At 39.8% G+C, this 26,503-nt stretch overlaps 1 protein-coding gene across 3 annotated transcripts in view; it reads left to right on the top strand.

Moving 5' to 3' along the window:
- Nucleotides 1-2,170: 2,170 nt before the first annotated feature.
- The window catches only part of bmpr1aa (bone morphogenetic protein receptor, type IAa), a 225,358-nt gene continuing 201,025 nt past the window's right edge, over nt 2,171-26,503 (top strand). For 2 of the 3 annotated variants that reach the window (XM_080215778.1, XM_080215777.1), the window contains exon 1: nt 2,171-2,374. The gene's annotated coding sequence lies outside the window, so the exon portion shown is untranslated. Of the gene's footprint in view, nt 2,375-2,995; nt 3,060-26,503 lie in introns of all 3 variants that reach the window. The other variant, XM_080215776.1, reaches the window with a different exon arrangement.

Here is a 26,503-nt window from a genome sequence, read left to right as displayed (position 1 = left end):
TGTAATACGTCATCTTTGTTCACTGGTAGCCCTCTCGCCTTTAAGTCAGAGGTTGTTGATTCCAATGCAATTCCCAGATTTGAGCACACGATCTGGACAGATAGTTCAGCGCACTATTAAAAGAGTTATGCTTTGTTGGAGGTGCTTTTTGGATGGAAGGTTCATTGTTTCAGTTGAGGTAAGTAAGAAAAGATCTTATTATCTTCTTTGAAGATGGATGTTCTCCTGGTGTCTCAATTAACACTTAGCCATCAACCAACACCACAGAAACAAATTAATTGATCATTTAATTAATTGTTGTTTGTATAAAATTTGGCTACCATGTTTGCCTACAGTTCAAAATGATTGACTGGCTGTAAAACACTTTGGGATGGCCTGTTGATGTGAAATTACACAAATGCAAAAAATTGTTTTTAATCAGTATTCCCATCCCCTCAAACTTTAGGTTATTCCAGGCCATATATCGGGAAACAAACCTGAGATTTTAAGTTTTGAATTAACTCTTCATTTTCCCTGCCATAATTCTACGTCATTCCCAATCTTGGAGAATGACAATGCTAATCTACTGTGTGAAGTTTCTGCTGAATGAAGAATCGGTGCCACAGGAGCTGGATCCCATTAATCTGTGGTGCGGGGGGGGGGGATGATCTTAAAGGCAAAGCAGTTATCACGGGCTGAATGGCTGCTATCTTTCCACCTGTTTCTCTTTTCCGGAAATCTGCACTTTAAAGAAAGTGGAGCAGTATGGTAGTTCTTTTCACGAGCGAAACGAGTAAAACCAACTCAAATTAACTTAAGGACAAATTAAGAGGGGCGGCCCCCCAGCACTGCTGCTTCTCAGGTTCGGTTCCCAGCTTGGGTCGCCGTCTGTGTGGAGTTTGCACGTTCTCCCCGTGTCTGCATGGGTTATCTCTGGGTGCTCTGGTTTCCTCCCACAGTCCAAAAAAAACGTACTGGTTAGGTGCATTAGGCATGATAAATGCTCCCTCAGTGTACCCGAACAGGTGCCGGAGCGTGGCGACCACTGGATTTTTACAATAATTTCATTGCAGTGTTAATGTAAACCTATTTGTGCCACTAACAAATGAATTTTGAAAGCAACCAGGACGTTCAGTGAGAAATCCTTTGTCCAAGTTGCTCTGTCAGGCAGTGCATTCCAAATGCTTGTATATCAAGAAAATCACGTTTCTTTCCCCACCTCCAGCCTAAATTTTATTTTACTTGCACACAGAATACATTGTGATCCCAAGGGCGGCACAGTAGCACAGTGGTTAGCACTGCTGCTTCACAGCTCCAGGGACCTGGGTTCCATTCCTGGCGTGGGTCACTGTCTATGTGAAGTCTGCACATTCTCCTCGTGTCTGTGTGGGTTTGCTCCAGGATCCTCCCACAATCCAAAGATGTGCTGGTTAGGTTGATTGGCTACGCTAAAATTGTCCTAGTGTCCAAGGATGCGTAGGTTAGAGGGATTAGCGGGTGAAATATGTGGAGATATGGCGGCAGGGCCTGGGTAGGATCCTGTTGGTGCAGACTCGATGGGCCGAATGGCCTCTTTCTGCACTGTAGGGTTTCTATGATCTCCCCCTCACACTGACTGAGTGGGCGCCCAGCCGCCCGCGAGCGGCGGTTTGAAAACAAACCGTCACCGTGCCGCCCAGAGGAGAATAAATCCCTCCCTTAACCCCACTATCATCATCAATCCCATCCTTTCCTCAGTCATATTCCCTTCCGTTCCACTCCACTCGCTCTTCTCTAAGTTCTCTCTCTCTCTTACCCGACAATTAATTACCGGCGTCTCGACGCCTCTGTTTCCGGCATATGTTTTTTTGTGCGGGACGACATTTAACTCGCTCGCATTACGGAGGCGGGCGGTCGAGGGTTGGAGTGCGTGTCTGCGCATGCGTGCGGCAAAGGACGCGCGCCGTCTTGTTGGAAGACGCGTGACTGCCGGTTCGGGGGCGGGGGGAAACAAAGAGAGCGAGGAGACCGGCAGCCCGCATGCGCACAGCTTAACTAGTGAAGGGAGGAAGGAGGCTGTGCGCGTGCTGGAGGCTGGTGGGGAGGGTGCGCGCGCCTGCGTGCTGGAGGCTGCTGGGGAGCGCGCGCGCCCCTGCGTGCTGGAGGCTGGTGGGAGCGCGCGCAGGCGCCTGCGTGCTGAAGAGTGGGGGAGAGCACTTTCGTTCGTTGGGCTGTGAGGGCGAGAGAAGACAGACGGAGACTTGGAGCTGGGCTCGAGTGCCAGTCGGAGGGGAGGGTATTTTTTGGGAAAAAAGAAATTCGTTTTATTCCAGACGCTGATATTTGGTTATTTACATATTTATACCTGTGAAAGAATCACTTACCGTGGATAGGATCGAGGAGGCGCGGCTCACCGGTGAGTGTTGGTGTAATTGTTTGGCGGGGGGAGGTATTTTCTGTTTTGTTGTTGGGGAAGATGGTGTTTGTGAGGAGTGAGTTTGTGGAAGCGCCGGGTTTGCAGAGGGAAAGGAATGGAGGTGGGGTTAAGAGAGCAGGAGGAGGGTAGTGAGCCGCCTGTCTCCCCGGCCTGGGAAAGGATTGGGGCAACTTGCAGACATCAAGGAAAGGAACACAAATCCAAACTCCTTTTTGCAAACCAGACACACGCTTTTTATTTTTGTATTTACGGGGCACAAACCCCAAATCAAACTTTTGCTCAGGTCCTGGTACAAACTTTTTCGGTTGCTGGGATTTTTTTTTATCTCTCTGCTTTCAAATTCAACTAATTCCCCTCTCGAGGCAGTGAAGTCGTTTGGGAAAGATTCTTGTTTTATCTTGTTAAGTTCTTAGTTTTCAGTATTTGAACCTTTTGTCTAATCTTGATCTACCTCCCCCACCCTGTGTTTAAATTGGAAGCTGAAGCAAAAAGTTTTGAGCTCCGTTCGACAATATGTGAATGTGTGTGATAGGACTTGTGTTGTCGTGAATGTATTAATGCTCAGGGTTTGACAACATGCCCTTTGTCTGCTTGCTGTAGATCCTTTAAAGAATCAAAATCAAATTTACAAATTGGAAGCCACCCACGTAAAGGGGACAAAAGGGTTTGGTAATGTTTAATTGTGACAGTAGAATTTGGGTCAATTTTACCTGCGTTGTCCTGACAGAAATCATGTTCTGATCGTTATATAAAAGGCCACTTATACTGGCTGAAATATTTGTTTCAGTTAGGTGAGGGAGTTTCTTGCTTTCCTTGGAGGAGCATATTATGCCAGACTTGACCAGTTTGTTCGTTGACAGAAAGAAAATTGGCAGGTTTCATTGTTGTGGCTCCTGGTAGGTTTACCATGAGGAAGTGTGGTTTGTGATGAAGATGGCTAAATTGTCCCACTCTTTTTGAATGTTGTCAGCACAATAAGTTGAGGCGATGTATTTGGTCAGAAAATTTGATGATACTGGAGAGGTGGTATAATTCACCAGAAGTCTATTTTAAATGTGTCATAGAATAGTGGGGCAAACATGAATGAATCTACAATAAAGCCTATAGATAACAGCAACAAGACAATAAAATGGGGAAGAAGGTTTTCGCAGGACAACTTTTCCCGACTTAATGATCAGAAATTGTTCTATATTCCTCAGAGCAAATCATCAATCTACCCTTCCAGCTGGAGAGTAGGAAATTGATTTGTTTGGGAAAGAAATATGTCTGAAAATGACAAGTTATATGTTGAATTTAAATCCATGCATTTATTAGTAATTATTTCAATTTCTTTTCTTTCGTAATTGCCTTCTATGCTTTGGAAGAGAAATGTAGATGTTACATCACTGATTTGTTGCATGCGATGTTACGCCAGCATGAAGGACCCACGAGTCATTCTTGTGACTTTACAACTGTCTGTAGAGCAAATGATGTCCACAAGCACTGAGTCAAAGATCTGTTTACTTGTTTCACTAACTTTTCAAATTATTTTGGAATGAAGTTTGCTATTTTGTGTTAGTTTCTTCTGCTGACAATCAATGTTGTTCTCTGTCCTGTACTGAGGAGGAAAGAATAACATTTCCCTGAGAGGTGTATTTTGTTCCCCCTAGGCTGACATCCTCATTTGAACATTAAGTAAGTACTATTGAAGCGCAGATTGTTTTATTCCATCATATTAGGGCAGGTATCTTGCCCCTACCGTAATGTCTGTTCAGTTGGATCACAATGTTAAATAAATGCTTTAATGAGAGAACAATTTGGAGTCAGTTGGGTTTAATTAGTTGTGCTGAGTGAAGAATATTAGTTCAAATATTCAGCGGCCTCCTATTTGTGTATGAGGTCACAACATTTCAATCAGCAAATAAAGAAAGTAGTATTGTAATGCATGAGCATACATGTTCAACACTCTGAATACTATGGAGTGATTTTTGAAAATATTTAATATTTTTTCCTCTTTTAATTCTCTTTCCCCTCCTCTTACCAAAATATTTCCAAGTGGCAGAATTAGTAACAATACTTTTTATTCCTTAAATGGCTCATTGGGCAATTTTAGTCTGTACTGCAGTAAGCTCTACAGACATTGCTTTGATTTCTAGAAAATAAAACAACTGCTGTCGTGAAATAAAAGCAGGTGCTGCAGATGAGAGCAGAACGTGTCCGCATTTGAAAAAATGGCAAAAGCACAATGAAGGGCACACACCCAAAATGTCACAACTTGTCTTTTGGCCTTACAGATGCTAGTTAACCTGCTGTTTAGTTCTAGAGCTGTATTTTTTTGTTTTACTTTGATGTCTGGCCTTGTGTGGTGAGTGGCCATTGCAGTGCGATACTAGCTGGTTGCCAGTACCTGCTGATCTGTACCTTCAGAGACTGTGAAAGCTTGTGCTGCCAAATAAACCTGTTGGACTTTAACCTGGTGTTGTGAGACTTCTTACTGATCTGTACCTTGGCAGAGAGCAAATGAGGTGAAGAAATATAGGTGATCCTTGTGATTGAAATACATCCTTAGTTAATGTGACTTATCCTGTGCTAAACATTATAACGGCATAAGCATTATTACAGCATAATTAAAGACCCCACGAGCCCCAGATGTTCTCTCTTCCATCTTCTTCCTTTGAGGAAAAAGATACAAAAGTCTAAGGTCACATACTGACTGACTCAAGAACAGCTTCTTCCCTGCTGCTTTTGAATGGACTTATCTTGCATTAAGTTGATCTTTCTACACCCTAGCTACAACTGTAACAACTGCACCCTCTCCTTCTCTATGAATAGTATGTTTTGTCTGTATAGCAGACAAACAATATTTTTCACTGTTAATACATGTGACAAAAATAAATCAAATCAAAATCATTAAGAAAAAGTAACTGAGGATTACAAAGGACTCTCAAAATCAGACTTCAAGAAACTGCTGTGCTATGTTGAAACTAAAGTTAGTTTTGTTTCCTGTACATCTCTGGTAGCAGCATAAATTGGTATCCAATATTTTTTGTTTACAAACAATTCAAAATAAACAATTGTCACTAAACTGTCAGAATAAAGACATAATGTTCTTTCTTGCTTTGTTTGGACCACACTCAGGCCAGGTTTTTGTAAACAAAAGACTTGTACTTCTAGGATCTATTGAGAGAATATCTGGTGTTTAGAAAGATCAATGTTGTCCAGTAATGTAGAAACAAGTATCATAGTTTTAAGTTTCAGATCTTTTAAAGTGAATCAGTAATGGAAAGCTAGCTAATGTAAATTAACATTAAGATCTTTTTTGTGCTCTGACTGTTTCTCTTAAATTTTGAATATTTCAATTTAATCAGAGTGCTGATTGCACCATACAGAACTGGCTGAGAGAGTATGGGTGGCGAATTGACAATTGTGGAGAGGTATCCACTAAACAGGAGTCATTCTGGTTAGAATTCATTCTCAAACTTTGTACCTATACTATCAGTTCTCATACACTAAACAGAAGCTTATACTTTTTGAAAGGATGAAACAAAGCAAGTTGTTACTTAATTGAAGCAGACAAGTCTTCAATAATTCCAACCCTGTATCAAAAATGAAAAGAAAATAATTTAAGAGTTTGGAGACAGGGAAGCACTTCAAAGCCATTCTAATCCATTTCACCAGAGTGTTATCACGCAAGTATCATCTGCCAGCTGGTATTGCAGCATAGATTTGTCCTGCAACAGCCGTCGCTGTGTTTGGCTTGTCATAGGCACATTTGGTTTTGTCCCAATTGTGACTATTCATCACTAGGGTTCTGGCACAAGAGTAAAGCAGTTATTTTCAAAATGAAAACTCATTTTTAAAAATAAATTCCGCTTAAGTAAATGGTAAGATCTGGAAGGCACAAAACATAATGTTCAGTTCAATAGCTTTGATTTGTATTTAATTTGAGTAGAAGATATTAGAAAGTAGTTTAAAAGCAGTTGAAATCATGGAAAGAGTGGATGAATAGAAGGGAGGTGACCTCTTTAAACTTTAGTTATTTTGATGTATTCAGTTGCCCAATTGATATTAAAGTGACAAAACCTCAAGGCAGGTGAAGCTTTTACTTTAATATCAACTCTGGTCAACTGAACCAGCTCCATCTTTGTAATTGAGTTACTTTCAGCATCATTGTGAAAATAAAGTCTTATAGGTAGTAATGATTCAAATCATTCTATCGCTTCCCTGATTTCTTTCAGTTGATAAATAGATTTAAAATCGTTTCTTCCAAATTTATAAGAAAATTTTGATATTCTATTATTGACCAGGGATGTTACTGAATTACATTGGTGATGTGAGCGTACAATTTCGTGCAAAAATGTGCTATGCTAATATCTTAGATGTGATGCATTTACATCTTTGAAGCAAGTTTCTGGCAGGAAAAGAAATGAAAGCTTTGCAATTAAAGTGGATCTAGTTCACCCTTTGGCAGAGAGTATTTATTATGCTTCAATTAAATGTCAGATTTGTTTCAGATGGATCTGAAACAAGGGCAGTATTGCACTGACAGCTGCTACACCACAATACTGTGCATACTGTCAATGAAAGGTGGCCTTGGGTCATACACCAAAGTATTATTTACTAAAAGTAGCATCACAACTGTTCCACATAATCCTCAACAGTTTTAACTTCCCCACCATCGTATGGCTTAATAATCAATGTAGTTTCTTCAATTTTACGAGGCTGATAGTGAGCAGTTAATTCTGGGTTCTCATTTAGTTTTTTTTGAGTTCTAGTCTCTAGAAAATAAGCTGATTTTTAAAGTTGATATAAGGTGAAAAGGGGAAACAGGAATTGCAGTGGATCTTTGGATTAAGATGAAACTTTCTGCAAAACTAGCTAACACCATTCATGTGGCAAATACTCAACCCTAGAAGTCTGTTGTTCTGCTGTTCTGGCTGACAAAAATAGAATGTGGTGTGCTAAACATCTATTTTTGAAAAATAATTTGTTGTAAGTGGCTGCAAGAGAGAATCCACTTGCTTGGACTCGATGTCCAGTTGTGATGATAGTGTTTCTGAAAATATGTAAGAAGTGGCAGCAAGAATTTTAGGTAGAGTAACAAGAGGTTTTTCCTGATTTAAGATACAGAAATTATTCTTTTTTTTTCAAATTTTCCACTTTCAAAAGAGTGCATCATGCTGGCTGGTGTTTTATGTGAAAAAGCGTGGCAGTTCTTTACAGTGAGATTGCAGGAATATAAAAACATTTGGGATGGGTAATATTGTGCAATGTTTCATGTCCAATTTAAAACTCTCCAGTGATTTAGTAACTTTTTATGATATTGTATTCAATGAGTAGAGAGTTATTGCTAGGGTCAGCAGAAATTTTTAAACTGTAGAATTGAATACCTACCTGGAAAGAACTTTGTAACGTTTCTCCTTCCCTAGAAATTACTGTGTAAACTTTGCATCTAAAAATTGGTTGGCAAATTGGATTCCCTTGATTATTAAGAATAATGTGAGTGCTTCCAAGTTGTTTGTGTAACTTAAGCTTCCCTTGTGTTCACATTTTGCTGCCACTCTGTACACAGGCTCACTAATCCTAGTTACTTATTTTGGGTTTTCCCAGGTTTCATGTTATTCTTCCCCTCACCTGGCTATGCCAACTTTCAGCTCCTCCTTTGCTGTCAAGATTGTTTTTGCCTATTTTCACCCTTCGGTTTGCTTTCTCTCCTAGTTTTGTCTCAGGCACCAGTCTTTAATGATTAAGCCCATGGCTTCCCTTGACATTCTCCAATAAGCTTGTCATAGTAACCATATCTGCCATTTAGAGCAACTGTCCTGTTCTGTATTTCGTTTTGTTGACCATGTTGCCCATTGGGCTTATCACGAGCTTGTTGACCTCTTTCACCACTTCAGCAGACCTTATTGACAGTTTAACTTTCATCATTGTATTTCCTTCAAATGTCTGCTCACTTGCAAATAAAACCCTTGCAATTATGACCTGATCTTGGGTGAAAGTATTTGAATCGTGTCATTGACAAAAGTATGGTGCACATGCAGCAATTTTTTTTCTACCCACTCCAACCTGGCTTTATCTATCACTGTCAGCCCTGCCTTCAGTTGCTATGATACAGACATGATCCTCTTCTACAATCCACACTGTGGTACCTTGGCATATTCTCCTGGTACCACCACCTTCAAGCACTTTGCCCTTTTTCATCCATCATGAATTCATTAATTCTTGTAGTTCCAAGCCAAGATCCTTGCTCAAAAGGCCACACTTGTCTTTCCCTTATGCTGTGCACCAACAAACTAGCTTATCTTCAATTTCAGATTTCCTATCCCCTCTTGAATAGGATCAGCACCTTCGTCTTTTTTCGCCTAAACTCCACTACTTGACTTTACCTTTTTAATATCTTCCGTGCCTTAACAACAGCAACTTATATTTACATAGTACCTTTAATGTAATGAAATGTCCCAAGGTGCTCCATAACAGTATTATAAAACTCAAGTATGACACTTGACTAAGCCAAATTAGGATATATTAGAGGAGTGTAGGTACCTTGGAAGGTTGTGGGGTTGGAGGAGATCACAGAAGGGAGGGCCAATGAATGGATTTGAAAACAAGGGTAAGAATTTAAAAGTCAATATGTTGCAAGCATGAGGCTAATGGGAAAGGGACTTGCTTTTTAAGACATAGGCAACAGAGTTTTAGAGGACCTTGAGTTTACAAAGGGTAGAATCTGAGACAGGTCAGGAGTGCTTTGGATGAGTTGATTCTAAAGATAGCAAAAGTATTGATGAGGGATTCAGCAGCAGGCAGGCTGAGACAAGGGTGAAGCTGGGTGATTTTACAGAGGTGGAAATAAGCGGTCCTAGTGAAGTCAGAGATATGTCGGAAGTTGATCTCGGGTTCAGATGTGGCATCGTGGTTGGGAACAGTCTGACTTCATCTGACTGTTACCAGTAAAGGGAGGGGTGCCTTCAATCTTCGCCATATTTAATTGGAGGAAATTTCTGCTCATTCATTACTGGGTATCGGAAGAGCAGTCTGATAACTCAGTGACGATGACATCATCTAAGGAGGAGGTGAGCTTGTGATGATGTCATCGGTCTACATGTGAAAACTAATGCTAAGCATTCAAATTATGTTGTTGACTGCCAAGGATAGATCCTTAGGACACCAGAGGTGATGGTGTGGGAGCAAGAAAAGAAACCATTGTAAGTGATGCTTTGGCTATGATTAGATAAGCTCAGATGGAACCAACTTAGAGCAATCCCATCTAGGCTGAATGTCAATGCAGAAGTGGAGGAAAGTAATGTGGTTAACCATAGTTTATCATTGTCACAGTCATGTACAGTATGACCTTTAAGAGCTGTTCAAAGGCATTTAAACATGAAGATCTGGGAATGATATGGGAGGCAGAAATATTTTCAAAAACTTAGCAAAGGAAGTTTGGAGATGGCCTGATGGTTTGCAAGGATTGAGGGGTCAAGGGCTTTTTTTTTTGAGGGACAGAATCATTTACAATATCAACTAACGGGGACTAGGATTGGAAGTTCACGAGTCAGAAATTTAGTGGGTTGAGTGAATCAGGAGGTGGGTCTCATTAACAACATGAGTTCAGAGAGGAAATTAAAAAAAACTAGACAGATGCAAGCTCAGGAGGAAGGGAAAGCAGTAAAGGAATTTTGGCTGGATAGAAGGGAGGAATGCGGCAGAGACAGCTGATTGGATTGTCTCCATCTTAGTGACAACAAAGCTCATGAACTCATCGTATTTAATGTTGTGCTTGATTTTTAACATGGCTATCTATTTCCTTATTTACCTTGCTGCCCATCACCTTGAATATTCTTACCACTTTTTCCATTCGTTTGTGTGGTGGAGGAGGGAATCACTTGCCATGCCAACTTTCCTGCTTCTGCAACTTTACCTTTGATACCTCTCAGTGATCAATCCTTGACCCCCTCCTCTTATAGAGTCATTGAGGTTTACAGCATGAAAACAGGCCCTTTGGCCCAACTTCTCCATGCCGTCCCTTTTTAAACCCCTAAGCTAGTCCCAATTGCCTGCGTTTGGCCCATATCCCTCGGTAGCCATCTTACCCATGTAACTGTCTGAATACTTTTAAAAGACAAAATTGTACCCCCCTCTATTACTACCTGTGGCTGCTTGTTTCAGATGCTCGACTCTTCTGTGAAAAAATTACCCTCCTGGACCCTTTTGTATCTTTCCCCTTTCACCTAAAACCTTTAGATTTTTAGTTTTTATCCCTTAGTTTTAGACTCCCCTAACTTTAGGAAAAGATATTGACTATCTAGCTGATCTATACCCCTGATTATTTTATAGACCTCTAAAAGATCACCCTTAAGCCCCTTATGCTGCAGAGAAAAAAGTCCCAGTCTATCCAGCCTCTCCTTATAACTCAAACCATCAAGTCCCGGTAGCATCCTGGTAAATCTTTTCTGCACTCTTTCTAATTTAATAATATCCTTTCTACAATAGGGTGACCAGACCTGAATGCAGTATTCCAAGTGTGGCCTTACCAACGTCTTGTTCAACTTCAACAAGATGCCGCAACTCCTGTATTCAGTGTTCTGACAATGAAACCAAACATGCTGAATACCTTCTTCACCACACTGTCTACCTGTGACTCCACTTTCAAGGAGAATTGAAAATCTCTAGATTCATTTGAGTCTCATCTCAACTTTTTTTGGCCTCTGTAATCTTATTAACATCTGATGTCAATTTGATGAACCACTCCTTCATTTTTATCTAGAATACGTTTTTGCCCACCGAAACGTTCACTGTCTCTCATCCTTACTGTGGTAGAAATTGGGCTCTGTTGCGGTGTTCTTTTGATTCATTTGTATTAACTACTGTGAGAAGAATGGTACTAGTGGATCAGTATCTGCCTGTGGATTGAGACAATTGGTTGTTACAGATCTGATTTTATGCAGAATGTTCTAGAAAATGTTTTTGTTTTATAGTCTGCAGAACAGCGATTCAGAGTGGGTAAGGCATTGGACTTGAAATCCAATGGGGTCTCCCCGTGCAGGTTCAAACCCTGCACACTGTGAATCGATATTTGGGCGGTACGATGGCACAGTGGTTAGAGTAGCTGCCTCAAAACACCAGGGACCCGGTTTGATTCCTGGCTTGGGTCACTGTCGTTGCGAAGTCTGCGCATTCTCCCTGTGTCTACATGGGTTTCCTCCAGGTGCTGTGGTTTCCCCCCTCAGCCTGAAAGACATGCTGGGTAGGTGCACTGGCTATGTTAAATTCGTGTACCCGAGCAGGCACTGGAATGTGCAACTAGGGGAATTTCACAGTAACTTCATTGAAGTGTTAATGTAAGCCTTACTTGTGACACTAATAAATAAACAAGGATATGTGCAAGATCGTAGTATGTTGCCTGTGATATCTTCAGAACAAAATCATTTTACAGTAATTCTGAAGTCCAGGAGACAAAGTTTGTTCACAGTATTTCCAATGAGAGCAATGGTTTCAAAAAAAGCCAGTACTAGATATTGTTTACTAGTGAAAAATACCATTGCATTTTCCCACTCGGGAACAGTTTACTTGGCGGGGGATGATTAGGTGTTTGGAAGTTTATCACCAGAGAAAAATTAGCAAAAAATATTGTTCTTTGAAATAAAAACAGAAAATGTTGGATTTAGTCAGAAGACTTTGCAAAATCTGAGGAGAAAGGATCAAATAAGGTTTTAGGTTGGGATATGGTGCAATATTTTGCTTTTTATAAGTATTACTTTTTGTTGTATTAAAATGTTCCTTTCTCACAGTAATGAGCGTAATGCTGTTTTCAATATACGAAAGAACTGTTGCAAACAGAATGGATGAATCATTTTATTTAATTTCTTCAGATCATTTTGTGTGAGATTTTGTGGAAAAAAAATCAGAATAGAACCCATTTCTTTGAAAGGATTTTTGTGCTCCAACCGAATTATATTTTAACTGTATGTCACTTGTTCATGGAGTATGGCATTGCTGGCTGGGCCACCATTCATTGCTTTTCCCAAATTGTCCTTCAGAGAAAGCAGTGGTGAACTGTCTTCTCGAGTTTCTGCTATCAGTGTGTTGTCGTAATACTCACAGTGCTGTTAGGAAGGGAGTTCTAGGGTTTTGACTCAGCAGCAAGGAAAGGAACGGCAGCAATATCGTTCAGGATGATGTGTGATTTAGGGGAACTTGCAGGTTGTATTCCCTTGCATCTGATTGTTGCTGAGTAAGTGCCACTTGATAGCACTGTCAGTGACCCCTTTCATTACATTACTGATGGTCAAGAGTTGACTGATTATTGTCTTTTGTGCTGCACTCCCCCATCATTCAGGATGGGGTTATTTTTGGAGCTGCTGTTTGTTTAATTGTCCACCACCATTCATGACTGGATGTGGCAGGACTGCATTTGTACTATTGGTTGTGAGATCATGTAGGTTTGGCATGCAAGTCATCATGTGTTGTAGTTTCATCAGGTTGATGCCTCATTTTTAGGTATGTCTGGTGCTCCTGCACTCTTCGTTGAAAATTGATTCCCATACTTGATGGTGGAGTAGAGAATATGTCAGGCCATGAGCTTCAGTTAAGGTTCTGTACAGTTCTGCTGCTGCTGCTGAGATCCTACAGCACCTCTTGAATGCTCAATTTTGAGTTGCTAGATCTGTTCAGAAACCTATCTGATTTAGCATGGCAATAGTGCTACACAACCAAATGGAGGTGATCGGAATGTGAACACAGGACTTTACCTCCACAAAAAATGTGTGGTAGTTACTCCCACCAATACTGTCATGGACCAATGCATCTGGCATGTAGATTGGTGAGGATGAGTTCAAGTAGGTATCTTCACTGTGTGCTGAAGATCCAATCTAGCAGCTATGTCATTTAAGACTTGGCCAGATCGGTCAGTAGCGGGATACTGAGCTATTCCTGGTGATGGATGTTGGAGTCCCCATTCAGGGTACATTGCCACCCTAGGTGCTTCAAGTGGCATTCACCTTGATGGATTAGCTAATAGTATGTGATAACCAGCAGGAGTTTCTTTGCCCATGCTTGACTGTTGTCATGACATTTCATGGAGTCCAGAGTTGAGGATCCTAGGGCAACATCCTCCTAACTTTAAAAATACATCTTACAGACTATGTCAGGTTGTTGTTTGACTCACCTTTGGCTCAGCTGCCCCAATTTTGGCACAAGGCACCAGATGTTAGTAAGGAGGATTTTGCAGTACAGGCAGGTTGTCATTTTGTTGCCTAGGTCAATACCAGGTTGTCCTTCTGATTTAATTACTTTTGGACTTCATAGGGGTTTGACACAAATGAGGGCATTTAAGAGTCAACCACATTGCTGTGGGCCTGGTCAGGTCAGATAAAGATGGCAGATTTTCTTGCCTAAAGGACATTGGTGAACCATATGGAACCATATTTATTACAACAGACAATATTTTGTGGTCAAGGTGAGACTTGAGATGCATTAATTGAAATTAAATTGCACCAGCTGATGTGATGGGATTCAAAGCTGTGTCTACAGAGCGTTAGCCTGGGTCTCTGGAATGCTAGTCCAGTGACATTACCACGACGCAACCCGTTTCCCCCTTTCTCCCTGTTGAGAGTACAGTATTATTACCATTCAGAACATAAACTGAAACTTAACTTTATACTCTTGCCTTTCACATCCTCAGACTATTCCAAAGCATTGCTGAGTACTCATTTTTTTGTCAACGTAACAACTAATTACACCCAAACACGACAGTTATTCTGTGCACAGCTGAGATTAATGACGCTTTCGGTGATGTTGATTGAGGAATTAATGATCGAATCACTACAGTGCAGAAGGACATAATTTGGCCCACCAAACCTGCAGTGGCAACAACCCCACCCATCCTTTCCCTGTAACCTCATGTATTTACCTTGATAGACCCCCTAACACTAAAGGGGCAATTTAGTGTGGCCAGTGCACTTAATCTGCACATCTTTGGATTGTGGGAAGAAACTGGAGTATCCTGAGGAAACCCATGCAGACATGAGGAGAACGTGCAGATTCCACACAGACAGTGACTCAAGGCTGGAATTGAATCTGGATCCCTAGCACTGTGAGGCAGCAATGTTAATGTTGGCCAGGATGGTTTCACTGAAATTGTATAGCCCCTGAAAAGGTAGGTGATACTTTGGTTCAATAATTTATTAAAGAAATGATAACTCTTAACAATGGGGTGGCAGCACTGCTGCCTCACAGTGCCAAGGACCCAGGTTTGATTCCAGCTTGAGTTACTATCTGTGCGGAGTCTGCACTTTCTCCCTGTGTTTGCGTGGGTTTCCTCTGGGTGCTCCAGTTTCCCCCCACAGTCTGAAAGAGGTGCTGGTTAGATGCATTGACCATGTTAAATTTCCCTCTGTGTACCTAAATAGGCACCAGAGTGTGGCAACAAGGTGATTTTCACAGTAACTTCATTGCAGTGTTAATGTAAGCCTACTTGTGACACTAAAAACAAACTTTAAACATTTCCTTAGTAACACGCAAGTGTCATCTGAGATTATATTCTCATGCTCTTATGTTATCTCATAATCTTATGTTCACAGTCCTGGAGTGGGATTTGAATCGACAGCCTTCCAATTCAGTAGAATGCTCCCAGTCAGCTAAACTGACTCTGTAATCCAGAAGTACAGATATGTTTTGTATGTTGAGTTCTAAACAATATCAAGAAATACACAGTTTTCAGGATTTCTTAGTGTAAATGTGACTCCTAAGTGACAATTTTAAATTAATTGTATACTAAGAATAGTCAATATTCTTTCTTATCTATATGACGCATTTGGAATAGTTTCCCATTCCATAAGATTGTCCAGCTGGGTGTGAGCAAGGTTACTTCTGTGCAATGTTTAATCTTGTTTAGAAGACACCGAACCTCCCAGAAGTACTTGGAAGATACTAAACAGAAACAGGGCATTTGGCCCAACCAATTGACGTGAGTACTTCTGTCCATGGAAGCAAACAAAGTTAACTGTATGTACTTGTCCTGCTGCCCTATCCCTTTTTCCTCTTTTCCTTCATCCATCTATCCAATAGTTTGTGTCTCAATCATTCAATACTGGGAGTGAATTTTACAGGCTGTATAAAGAGGCTTCTCTTGCTTTCTGTTCTGTTTCTGGTTAGGTTCTTGTTCTCTAGCTTATTAATTTTAGACAATAATGGAGACAAATATTGCTGGAGCAAGTAGGAAAAAATACATTTCTTGTATCTACTATTAGACTTATTAGAAAGCATGTCTTGATGTCAAACAAATGACATTTTGGATGAAGTACTGGCTGTGGAACAGTATCTCTGAGTCACCAGCTTAAAAATTACATAAAATTATGGACAATTGGTGTGTGTGGGAAAATAATAAATTATGTTTGTAAATGATTTTTTGAGTGACTTTAAGGCTGTGATATAACAAACCATGCAGAGGATTCTAAAGCTTTTCAGCTTGGTTGTATACTAAACTCGGACCCCACAATTTGAATACAGATGAATGTTAGCTTGAAGCCATTCTCATTTTAGGAATTAGATTTTTTTTTAAATATCTGTAATGCTTCATACTGTCAGACAATTGAAAAATACCTTGATGCAAAATAATTGAATTCAAACCATTTGAGAAAAAAATCAACATGGTGGTAATAAAAAATGGATGAGAAATGGGAATTATTACTATATGTAGTATTCAGAATTGATAGATAATGAATTGGAAATGTGTAATTTGTTGTATAAATCTAAAATATGTTATGTCCACAATTCTTTCATTTGTATATTAATAATCTGGAATGCCTAAATGTGTGGTGGAGGCAAATTCAGTCATTGGATTCAAAAGGGCATTGGGTCATTATGTGGAAGGGAAAGAAACTGCAAGGCTGTGGAGAAAAGGTGGGGTTGGTGAATTGCTGTTGTAAGAGCCAGCATAGATATAACAGGCTGAGTGGCCTCCTTCTGTGCTTAAGCTATTCTATGATTATATAATTTGCTGTTTCATTGTTTTCTGTTTGTGTTACTACAATACACAAGTGTTTGTCAGCTCAGATGTGTTGCTATCCATAAATTACATGTTGTTTTCCCTGAAAATATCCTTAAAGCAATTTTTCAATATGCTTTTGTTCATTATCCCAAGACACATTTTCTCTCCACATAATGGTTTCCTTAGGAGCCATGTGTGTTGATTTTCATCCTGCTGTAACTGTGTATAATTCAAGGACCAGTATGCTAACAGACAATGAAAACAATAGTGGAAATGACAATGGCAAACCCAGCCCTGTTGATGCTCCTAAATCCTCCTTACTAACATCTGGAAGCTAGTGCCAAAATTGGGAGAGATGTCTCTCAGACCAATTAATCTGATGCATGACTACATCTGATGTAGTCATACTCTCAGAATCAGATCTTCCAGATCATGACCTAGACACCCCCATTCCTGGAAAAGTCTGCCCCACTGGTAGGACAGACCCATCGGAGGTGGTGACGCAGTGGCTATGCAGTTGGGAAGGAGTTGCCCTGGGAGCCCTGAACCTCGACTCTGGACCCCATAAAGTCTCATGGCACCACAGAAAATATGGGCAAGGAAACTTCCTGCTAATAACATGTGCTGTCCCACCTCAGCTGAATGAATCAGTGCTCCTCCATATTGAATGCCATTTGAAGGAAGCACTGAGGGTGGCAATGGCATCGCATGCACTAGGTGGGGAACCTCAGTGTCCATCACTTCTCCATTGTGTTGTGTGGCACTATCACCATGCCAAATGGGATAGTGCCATTAATAGTTGCCGAGGTGAAAATCCCAGACACTGGGAGGCTGCACTGTATGATTAATCTCCAATAACTACAATCACTTTTGTGCTAGGTATGTTTCTAACCGGTCAAGAGTTCTGGTTTTGGGCTGCTATATCTGTTCGAAGTCTACTTCGAACAGATCTAGCAGCTCAAAACTGGGCATCAAGAGCGACTTCTCTTGACATCAAGATGACTGGCATCATGGAACTCTAAAATTTGAAGTCAGTAGAAATCAAGAAACCTCTCCTAGCTGGAGTTATGCTTTCTGCAAGGGAAGATGTATATGCTTGTTAGAAACCAATTGTTTCAGCCCAAGAACGTCACTGGATAATTTCCTTAGGGCAATTGGCACTATCTGCTTCAATTGCTTCGTTAATAACCTTCTCTGCAACATAAAGTCAGAAGTGGACATGCTTGTGGAAGATTTTGCAGTGTTCTGTTCCATTTACAACTCGGATAATAAAACAGTTCCCACCATCGATAGACCTGGGCAACATTACATCTTGGGCCGATGTGTGATACGTGTTTCTTGCCACCCAAATGAAAGAACTGTCATCAACACTTCACTTCGTAGATGATTGTAAACAGACTGCTAGAGTCAGAACTGGCCAGGTTAGGTTTGTTCTGGTTTTTGTGGACAGGACATATCCAGGCACATGCCCACGTTGTCAGGTAGATGCCAGTGTTGTGGCTGTTCTGGAACAGGTTGGCTAAGAGTACAACTAGTTCTGGAACACCAATATTCAGTACTATTGCTGGATTGTCAGGTCTCACAGGCTTTACAGTATGCATTACTTTCAAGTTCACATTCACTTTTTATGGGGGCTTCAGTGAAGAATGAACTTGTTGGAAGTGTTAAACCTGCTTGTTTTCAAAATTAACCTGCAAACCTATACAATTGGATTGTTCAGGACAAAGCAGCACTTTTGTCATCCCATCCACTGCCTTCACCATTGATGCATAGTGGCAGCAGTGTGTATCATCTACAAAATGCACTGCAGAAACTCACCAAGGCTCCTTTGACAGCGTCTTCTAAACACATGACTTCAGCCATCTGGAGGACATGGGCAAAAGATACATGGGAACACTCGCACGTGCCTGTTCCCCTCCAAGCCACACACCATGATTTGGAACTATATCACCATTCCAATACTGTTGCTGGAGGGCAAAATCATGTGGTGTACCTACATTATACTGACTGCAGCAGCTCACCACCATCTTAAGGGCAACCTAGGGATGGACAATAATTGCTAGCATAGACAGCAATGCCCACATTCCATGAAGATTTTTTAAAAACTTTGAAATCTGATGTTGATCTCCAGGAAGTGATGGTAACTAATATATCCGTTAACGTTAAGCTACCTGAAACCTAATTTGTTCCCAATACTCCAAAGCTTTGGATTTAAAATTCTCATCCTATTTCAAATGCTTTCATGGCTTTATCTTTGCCTATCTCTCTAATCTTTTCCCGCCCTGTAACCCTCCAAAAACTTCAACATTGCCCCACCAATGGTGGGGCAATTCCTTTGGTCACTGAGGCCCCATCCCTAAACTTGTACACCTTGCCATCTCACGATCTTCCTTTCAGATATTGTTCCATTCCTGCCTCTAGGACCAAGCTATTGATTATCTTGTCTCAAAATGGCTCCTTTGGTTATCAGTTTTGTCTAAAATTGCTCAATTAAATAAAGCATACTTGAGATAGAAAACCTTGCGATGAACGATAAGCACACAGATGTTATGAGCATCATTTGCATATTCATTAATTTCAATACTATATCTGGACATCAGCTATCTAAACAGAACAATCATTCTTGTTCTTCCCCCAACACATTATTTTAGAATTATATTGGACATTGCGTTCACATTTTGGTTCAGCATTTGCTTTTACAAGATATATAACTAACGGATATGTACCCTATCACAATTTCTTCATAATTTTATGAAGTTTCTAAAAATTACTGAGCCAAACTGACTCTTTCCACCAAATACATTAACATTTCCATTTCCCATATATTCATGCTGTAATTAATAAACAATTACATACTTAACAGCCAAATAAACAATTCTGGTGCATGGCAAAATTAAATTTTTGTAAAATAAATGATTGTGCAGCTTATTCTACAAAATAGATGCATATTTGTACAGACTTCTCAAGCAGCTTTTTCTTGAGAGTACACGATACTCCTGTGTAGATACACTCCAAACATTCTTGGATTCCCCTAATCCAGGAATGGCACCTGTCCTTTGTGAAAGACATTACAAAATTAAATCAGAGAGCAAAACACATCAATCATCTGACCACAATCATTAACAAACGTGAAGACAACATGAACAGTAAAGAAGTTAAAAGTACCAATAACATAATGCACCATGGAATTCTTCAAAGCAAGTTCTTCCCCTCCACTTATACCTTTTTAGCAAACTCGGAAGGAAAAATTGAATATGAATTATTAAAATATAGTTGCAACATTACGTTGCACTTGTTATGCATGAGCTAAGTTTGGAACAACCCAGGAGCAGACAGAGGCCTCAGTTCAATATAGAAGTGAGTCATAACCAAAGACCAAAGCCTACAAGGAAAGAAAAGGTGGTGCCAGTGAGAGAGGAGTTTGGGTTTAGGGCAGTGCTTGTAGCAGCAAGAAGTTCCTGCTCAGGAGTTGAGTTTTTTTTTTGTTTGAATGAGGACCTCTGAAAAGGAGTTGACCTTTTCTCCCCGCCTACTAATCTGGTCACTTCTTCAATTCTGCTGTTAAAAACAGAAATTGAGAAAGTTCAGACTTGAGTCTGGTGTAGTCATGAAACAAACAAAAAGTAGAGAGACATTCATCACTAATTGCTGAAGAAACTGAGCCCCCCCATTCCTAGAGATGATCCCAGTTCGCAGTATCACCCTCTATTGGAGAACCGAAAGCAAATCAGATGTAAAGTCCTGATTCTGGAAATGATGCTTGGAAGAGAGCAGGGAACTGGGCAAGGACAGGAAAACAAACAACAGCTTAATGCTGAACAAAAATAAGGAATAGAAGGAAGAAACTAACAAACTGTGTACATATGTACATCATGTTGCATTCTGAGGTGCTTCAATACAGTCAAACATTACAAAATGGTGCAAAGGTATTTAAGTTGTCTACGTAGATCAAGTTGCACTCTGAGGTGCTTCCATATAATTGTGATACATGTGATATTAATGTCAGGTCCAAGTGTTTTGCTAGGCCATTTGAGGACAATTGAGTCAACCACATTTCTGTGGTTCTAGAGTCACATAGACCAGACAGGTTAAGGATGGCAATTTCTCTTCCCTACGCCCCCAAGATCATTACTGAACAAGGTAAATTTTTATCTTAATCTGCAGTTATATAGTCGACATTACCTACACTTTTTCCCTTATTTCAGAATTAATTTAGTGAATTTAAATACTCAACTGCTGGTGGGGTTTGTGAATTCTGATCTCTGGGTCATTAGCCGAATGGTTTTAAAAACAACTTTAGGGACTACACAAGGGATTAACAAGAGTTTATAATAATCAGGATGAATTCAAAATCTGAGGTCATGATGTCCAAATGATGGTTAGTTGATGATCCTTAATCTGTTGAAGGGTCACCACCTAAAATATCAAAATAAAAGCAAAATGCTGCGGATTCTGGATATCTGAAATAAAAACAGAAAATGACCAAAATCTCAGTAGACCTAGCGGCATCTGTGGAAAGAGAAAGAGTTAACATTCTGATTCCCTATGACTCTTCAGAGCCTGAAGCATTAACTTTGTTCCTCTCTACAGATGCTGCCTGACCTGAGTGTTCCAGCATTTTCTGTTTCTATTTCAGATTCCCAGTGTCTATAATATTTTGCTTTTAAATTAATGGTTAGGTCAAATTTAAAATACTGTGTGCAGATTTGGATTCCTTTTCTCTGGATGCAGCTCTGCAAGACAGGTTTATTTAAAGTAAAAGTTTATTTATTAGTCACAAGTATCCTTACATTCATACTGCAATGAAATTACTGTGAAAATCCCCTAGTCGCCTTTACCAGAATGAGTTACAGTAGAAATTGGAATAATTCAATCAGAGTTCGGGGAGATTAGTTATAAAATTAATGGATGGAGTGAATGTAGATAATTTCCCTTAGTTAAATCAAGGACATTGAGCCACAATTGCAAGATGATCACTGGATATTTAAAGGAAAAGACTAAAGAAAACTTGAATGAATCACGGAATCACTACAGTGCAAAAAGAGGCTATTCGGAATCCTTCGTCTCAATTGGGAATTGATTCCATTATCTTTATTCCTGTTTTACACTTAAATATGATCTCGGCTTTAGGCTTCTCAAAATACAATTTTTAGAAACCCAATCAATAACAAAGATCATGGAGCCAAGTATCGTATTACAAATTTCTGGAGAGCAAGTCAAAATTGATTAAATATGTAACTGTTGCATTGTTCTGTATTGTGACTCCATTTTTATTTATTAAAAAATCCATTTTCACTGAACAAGATTATATGGGCCTAACAAGTCCATTTAGTTATGGCCTTACCCTGATCCCCAACCTCCTGATTGTGGCCTCTTCCCACTCCCTGGTTTATTTTAAAATTTCGAAGGGATATTTGAGAAACAATAGCCTTATTTTATTAGATACTTATGGCACTTAAATTTTAGGAAAGGAAATTTAGACGCCTTTTAAGTTCTGAGAGGTAGCAGTTTTTAAAAGGCTTGCTGAAACGCATATTATAAATCATTGTAGCTTGCCAGTTTTATTATTGTGTAAAGGAATTTATTGGAATAGGGTGTCTGGATATTAATACAGAACAGAAACAGCAGCAATATTCCCTTCGACAACACATTGTATTTATATGAAAGTTATTTACGTGGCACCAAGCTCTAGCTGCCGTGGTACCATATTCATTTTTAATTGTTCAATGTTTCCCACTCAACCTTTTTCGGTTCCAATGCAAATGGCAGACTTTGGTCCAAATTTAGATTGGATTTGGTTTCTGCCCTCTTTCCCTCTGCTGCTATCCCCCTCACCCCTGCCCCCCCAAGCTATAACTTTGGGACATAATAGAGTCATAGAGGTTTACATCATGGAAACAGGCCGTTCGGCCCAACTTGTCCATGCTGCTAATTTTTTAACCCCTAAGCTAGTCCCAATTGCCCACATTTGACCCATATTCCTCTATAACCATCTTACCCATGTAACTGTCGAAATGCTTTTCAAAAGACAAAATTGTATCCGCCACTACTACTGCCTCTGGCAGCTTGTTCCAGACACTCACCACCCTTGTGTGAAAACAATGCACTTATGGATTTTTTTATATCTCTCCCTTCTCACTTTAAACCTATGCCCTCCAGTTTTAGATTTCCCTACCTTTGGGAAAAGATATTAACTATCTACCTTGTCTATTCCCCTCATTATTGTATAGAAATCTATAAGATCATCCCTCAGCCTCCTGCGCTCCAGGAAAAAAGTCTATCAGCCTCTCCTTATAACTCAAACCGTTAAGTCTTGGTAGCATCCTAGTAAATCTTTTCTGCACTCTTTCTAGTTTAATAATATCCTTTCTATAATAGGGTGACCAGAACTGTACACAGTATTCCAAGTGTGGCTTTACCAATGTTTTGTACAACTTCAACAAGGCGTCCCAACTCCTGTATTCAATGTTCTGACCAATGAAACTAAGTATGCCGAATGCCCTCTTCACCACCCTGTCCACCTGTGTCTCCACTTTCAATGATCTATGAACATGTATCCCTAGATCTCTTTGATCTACAACACCCTACCGTTAACTGAGTAAGTCCTGCCCTGGTTCAATCGATCAAAATGCATCACCTCACATTCATCTAAATTAAACTCTATCTGTCATTCATCAGCCCACTGGCCCAATTGATCAAGATCCCGTTGCAATTGGAGATAACTTTCTTCACTGTCCACTATGCCATCAAGCTTGGTGTCATCTGCAAACTTACTAACCATACCTCCTAAATTCTCATCCAAATCATTAATATAAATGACAAGTAACAGTGGACCCAACACCGATCCCTGAGGCACACCACTGGTCACAGACCTCCAGTTTGAAAGACACTCCTCTACAATCATCTTCTGTCATCAAACCAAATTTGTATCCATTTGGCTACTTCGCCCTGGATCCCATGAGATTTAATCTTATGCTACAACCTACCATGCGGTACCTTGTCAAAGATCTTGCTAAAGTCCAAATAGACAACATCAGCTGCACTGTCCTCATTTACCTTCTTAGTTACCCCTTCAAAAAACTGAATCAAATTTGTGAGACATGATTTTCCACTCACAAAGCCATGCTGACTGTCCCTAATCAGTCCTTGCCTCTTTAAATGCCTGTAGATCCTGTCTCTCAGAATACATTCAAACAACTTACCCACTACAAATGTGAGGCTCACTGGCCTGTAGTTCCTAGGCTTTTCCCTGTAGCCCTTTTTAAACAAAGGCACAACATTTGCCATCCTCCAATATTCAGTCAGATAATGTTTATGATTCTTACTTGTCTGTAGTGTACAGTCATATATATTCAAATTTACTTTAGTTAATTGTTCTTGAAATTATTATTATAATACCATATGATTATGTATTGATAGTGAGCCAGCATCCCAAAAATTGAATTAATATCCTGACTTGCCAAGTTGTGGACTTGCAAAAACCCAGCAGTTTTCTTAATACCCTTTCCAGAGGAAGACTCCATCCTCACTTGTGCCTTCTGTCTCATACAATGTCTTCACTCTGAATATTCCCACAATTGTTGGGCACTGCAGAACTTTACCCGCATCACTAAATGGCTCACTCTTAATTTGGTTGAGTTGGCTGTTGTACATCATTGATGTTGTACTTCATTTGATGGGGTGGTTTGTGAAGAACATTTTTGGCATTTGCTATGGTAGGATTAATATTGAACATCATCTTAAATCAAACATTCCATTTATTGGTGATATCAATCCTGTTTGCCATATAAATTTAACCATATTGGGTTTACTTTGGACAAATAGTTATGACACTTCAAAATTGGAATACAAATTCAGTCCTCGACTATAGTACTGCATCAACAGAGGTGATCTTTGTCACTTGAAGTTGGTTGGAGGAGTGTAAAATAGCATTGACAGCATTCTCTCTAGGACTCCACCCACCCCAGATGTGATTGTACGGTGGGGCAGACAAGGCCTCGGATGGGAAGCCTATCCATATCCCAAAATAAGACCTTTAACTGGCTACTTAATGGTCACTTAAGAACCAACATTGCTGCTCCTCTGGAACCCCAAGGCATCCCCTACCCTTGCTTCCCTGGGATCCGTGGTTCTTCCTGAAGTGTGGTCCCAGGACTTAGCCTCAGGCACGGTAGTGCAGTACCTCTTCCAGCCACTACAGTGCTATGCTTAGAAGGGCTGGAGATGTGTCAGATAATCTGGCCGATAGCTCTCAAAGGCTGTCTAAGTACAGTCGGAAGCATCACCTGCTGCCAATCCAAACTCAGTTAAGAGTGAAATGACAGTTAGTCTTCGCAATCAGGAGTGCGTTTCCCATCAACCCTGAGGTTAATGGGTACCAAGCGCTTGCTAGTCCAAAAACGCAGATCTTTTAGTGCAAATCAACTACAGAGATTTTGCACATAAGCTTCTGAGCTTTAGTTGAAAGTGGATTATATACAGAGGATTTTGGGGTGTTTCTAAGATGTGATAAGGTACTGTAAACCTGTTAGGTGATCTTTGTTTTGGTTCATGCTGAATATGACTTGGGCATTGACGTTCAAAATAACTACGATTTTTACATGAAAGCAAAAAAAACCCATTAAAATTGCTTTCCACTTCTGATCATAACATAGCTAATAAAGCTCTTGAATGGGAGAACATATTTTGTACTGAGTTGTATTTTTGTTTTAAGGCCCTTTTACATAGTGTTTTAATGCATTATCAGTCCTGAATATGTTGAAGTTTGCATCCCTGTATCATATTCATATTCCTAACTTTGTCTGTCATTGAATGGAGGTGTATTAAATGTACTGAGCCGAATTTTTGACTGGTTTGAAAAAGTGGATCTCTGCTGCTTGTGGAACAAGTTAGGTCAGGTGATTTGCACTTGTGAGTACCTTGCGAATTATGTTGTCAGCAGGCAGTACACTAGTAAGGTGAAAGCACTTTGTTTTCCTTTCATAGTAATTAATGATATCTGCCCCACAACTATACATACCTTCTCCAAGATAACCTGATGTTGTCACATTTTGTAAACTACTATGCTAAAATTTTGTAGGCCAAATTTAGCTCTTCATGCCAGACACAATTGAATTGTTGCCATTTCAGATTAAAGTTACTCAAAATGTTAATTAATTGTTAAACTGGCTTATTTTATATTTCCTATCAATTTTCTGGAGTTTTAGTTTTTCTTGTTAGGTCATATGTAGTTAACCTGCTAGTTTTTTATAACTACATTTTCAAGATTTGTGTATTTTGCCTAGATTCTGCAAATATATAGTAATAAATAATAAAAACTATTCTTTGCTTTAAATTCAAATTAGTTAACTTACGAATTTTAGCCCATTCCTAGTTTTCCCTTCATCTCTAAAGGCTCCACTTGCTAACCAGTTTAGTTTCATTAGGGCTGTCAGACCTCTGATCGCTTTTAAATTCAATTTAAACCATTTTACCAAAGCCATTTTACATCAGAAATTGCTGGATAAACTCAGTAGGTCTGGCTGCTTCTGTGGAGAAACAAACAGACTTCATATGACTGTTCCACAGAAGCTGCCAAACCTGCTAAGTTTATCCAGCATTTACAATTTTTGTTTCAGATTTCCAGCACCCTGAGTATTTTGCTTTGATATCCTCTACACGTATAGGTAAATATTGATAGATTAGGTAAATGGGCAGAACTGTGGCAGATGGATCTCAGTTTTAGCAAGTGGGAGGTTATTCATTTTGGATGGAGGAATGATAGATTAAGTCACTTTATAAATGGTATGAAGTTAAATACAGTAGATGTCCAAAGAAACTTAAGGTTTGGGTACGTAGGCCTTTAAAATGCCACAAACAGGTGCAGAAAATAATCAAGAAGGCGAATGGAATGCTGGCTTTTATATCTAGATGGGAGTATAAGAACAAAGAAATTATGCTGCAGCTTTACAAAAGTTAGACCCCACTTGGAGTCACTGAGCAGATCTGGGTACCACACCTTAGGAAGGATATATTGGTCTTGGAGGGAATGCAGCGTAGTTTTACAAGAATGATACCTGGACTTCAGAGGTTTAATTATAAGAAGATAATATAAATTAGATTTATTTTCTCTAGAATTTAGAAAATTAGAGGTGATCTTACTG

The sequence above is a fragment of the Carcharhinus amblyrhynchos genome, chromosome 31 (genome assembly GCF_965287045.1).
Source record: "Carcharhinus amblyrhynchos chromosome 31, sCarAmb.v2.hapA, whole genome shotgun sequence".
In the NCBI taxonomy this organism is placed as follows: Eukaryota; Metazoa; Chordata; class Chondrichthyes; order Carcharhiniformes; family Carcharhinidae; genus Carcharhinus; species Carcharhinus amblyrhynchos.
This window is presented reverse-complemented; position numbering and strand designations above follow the sequence as displayed.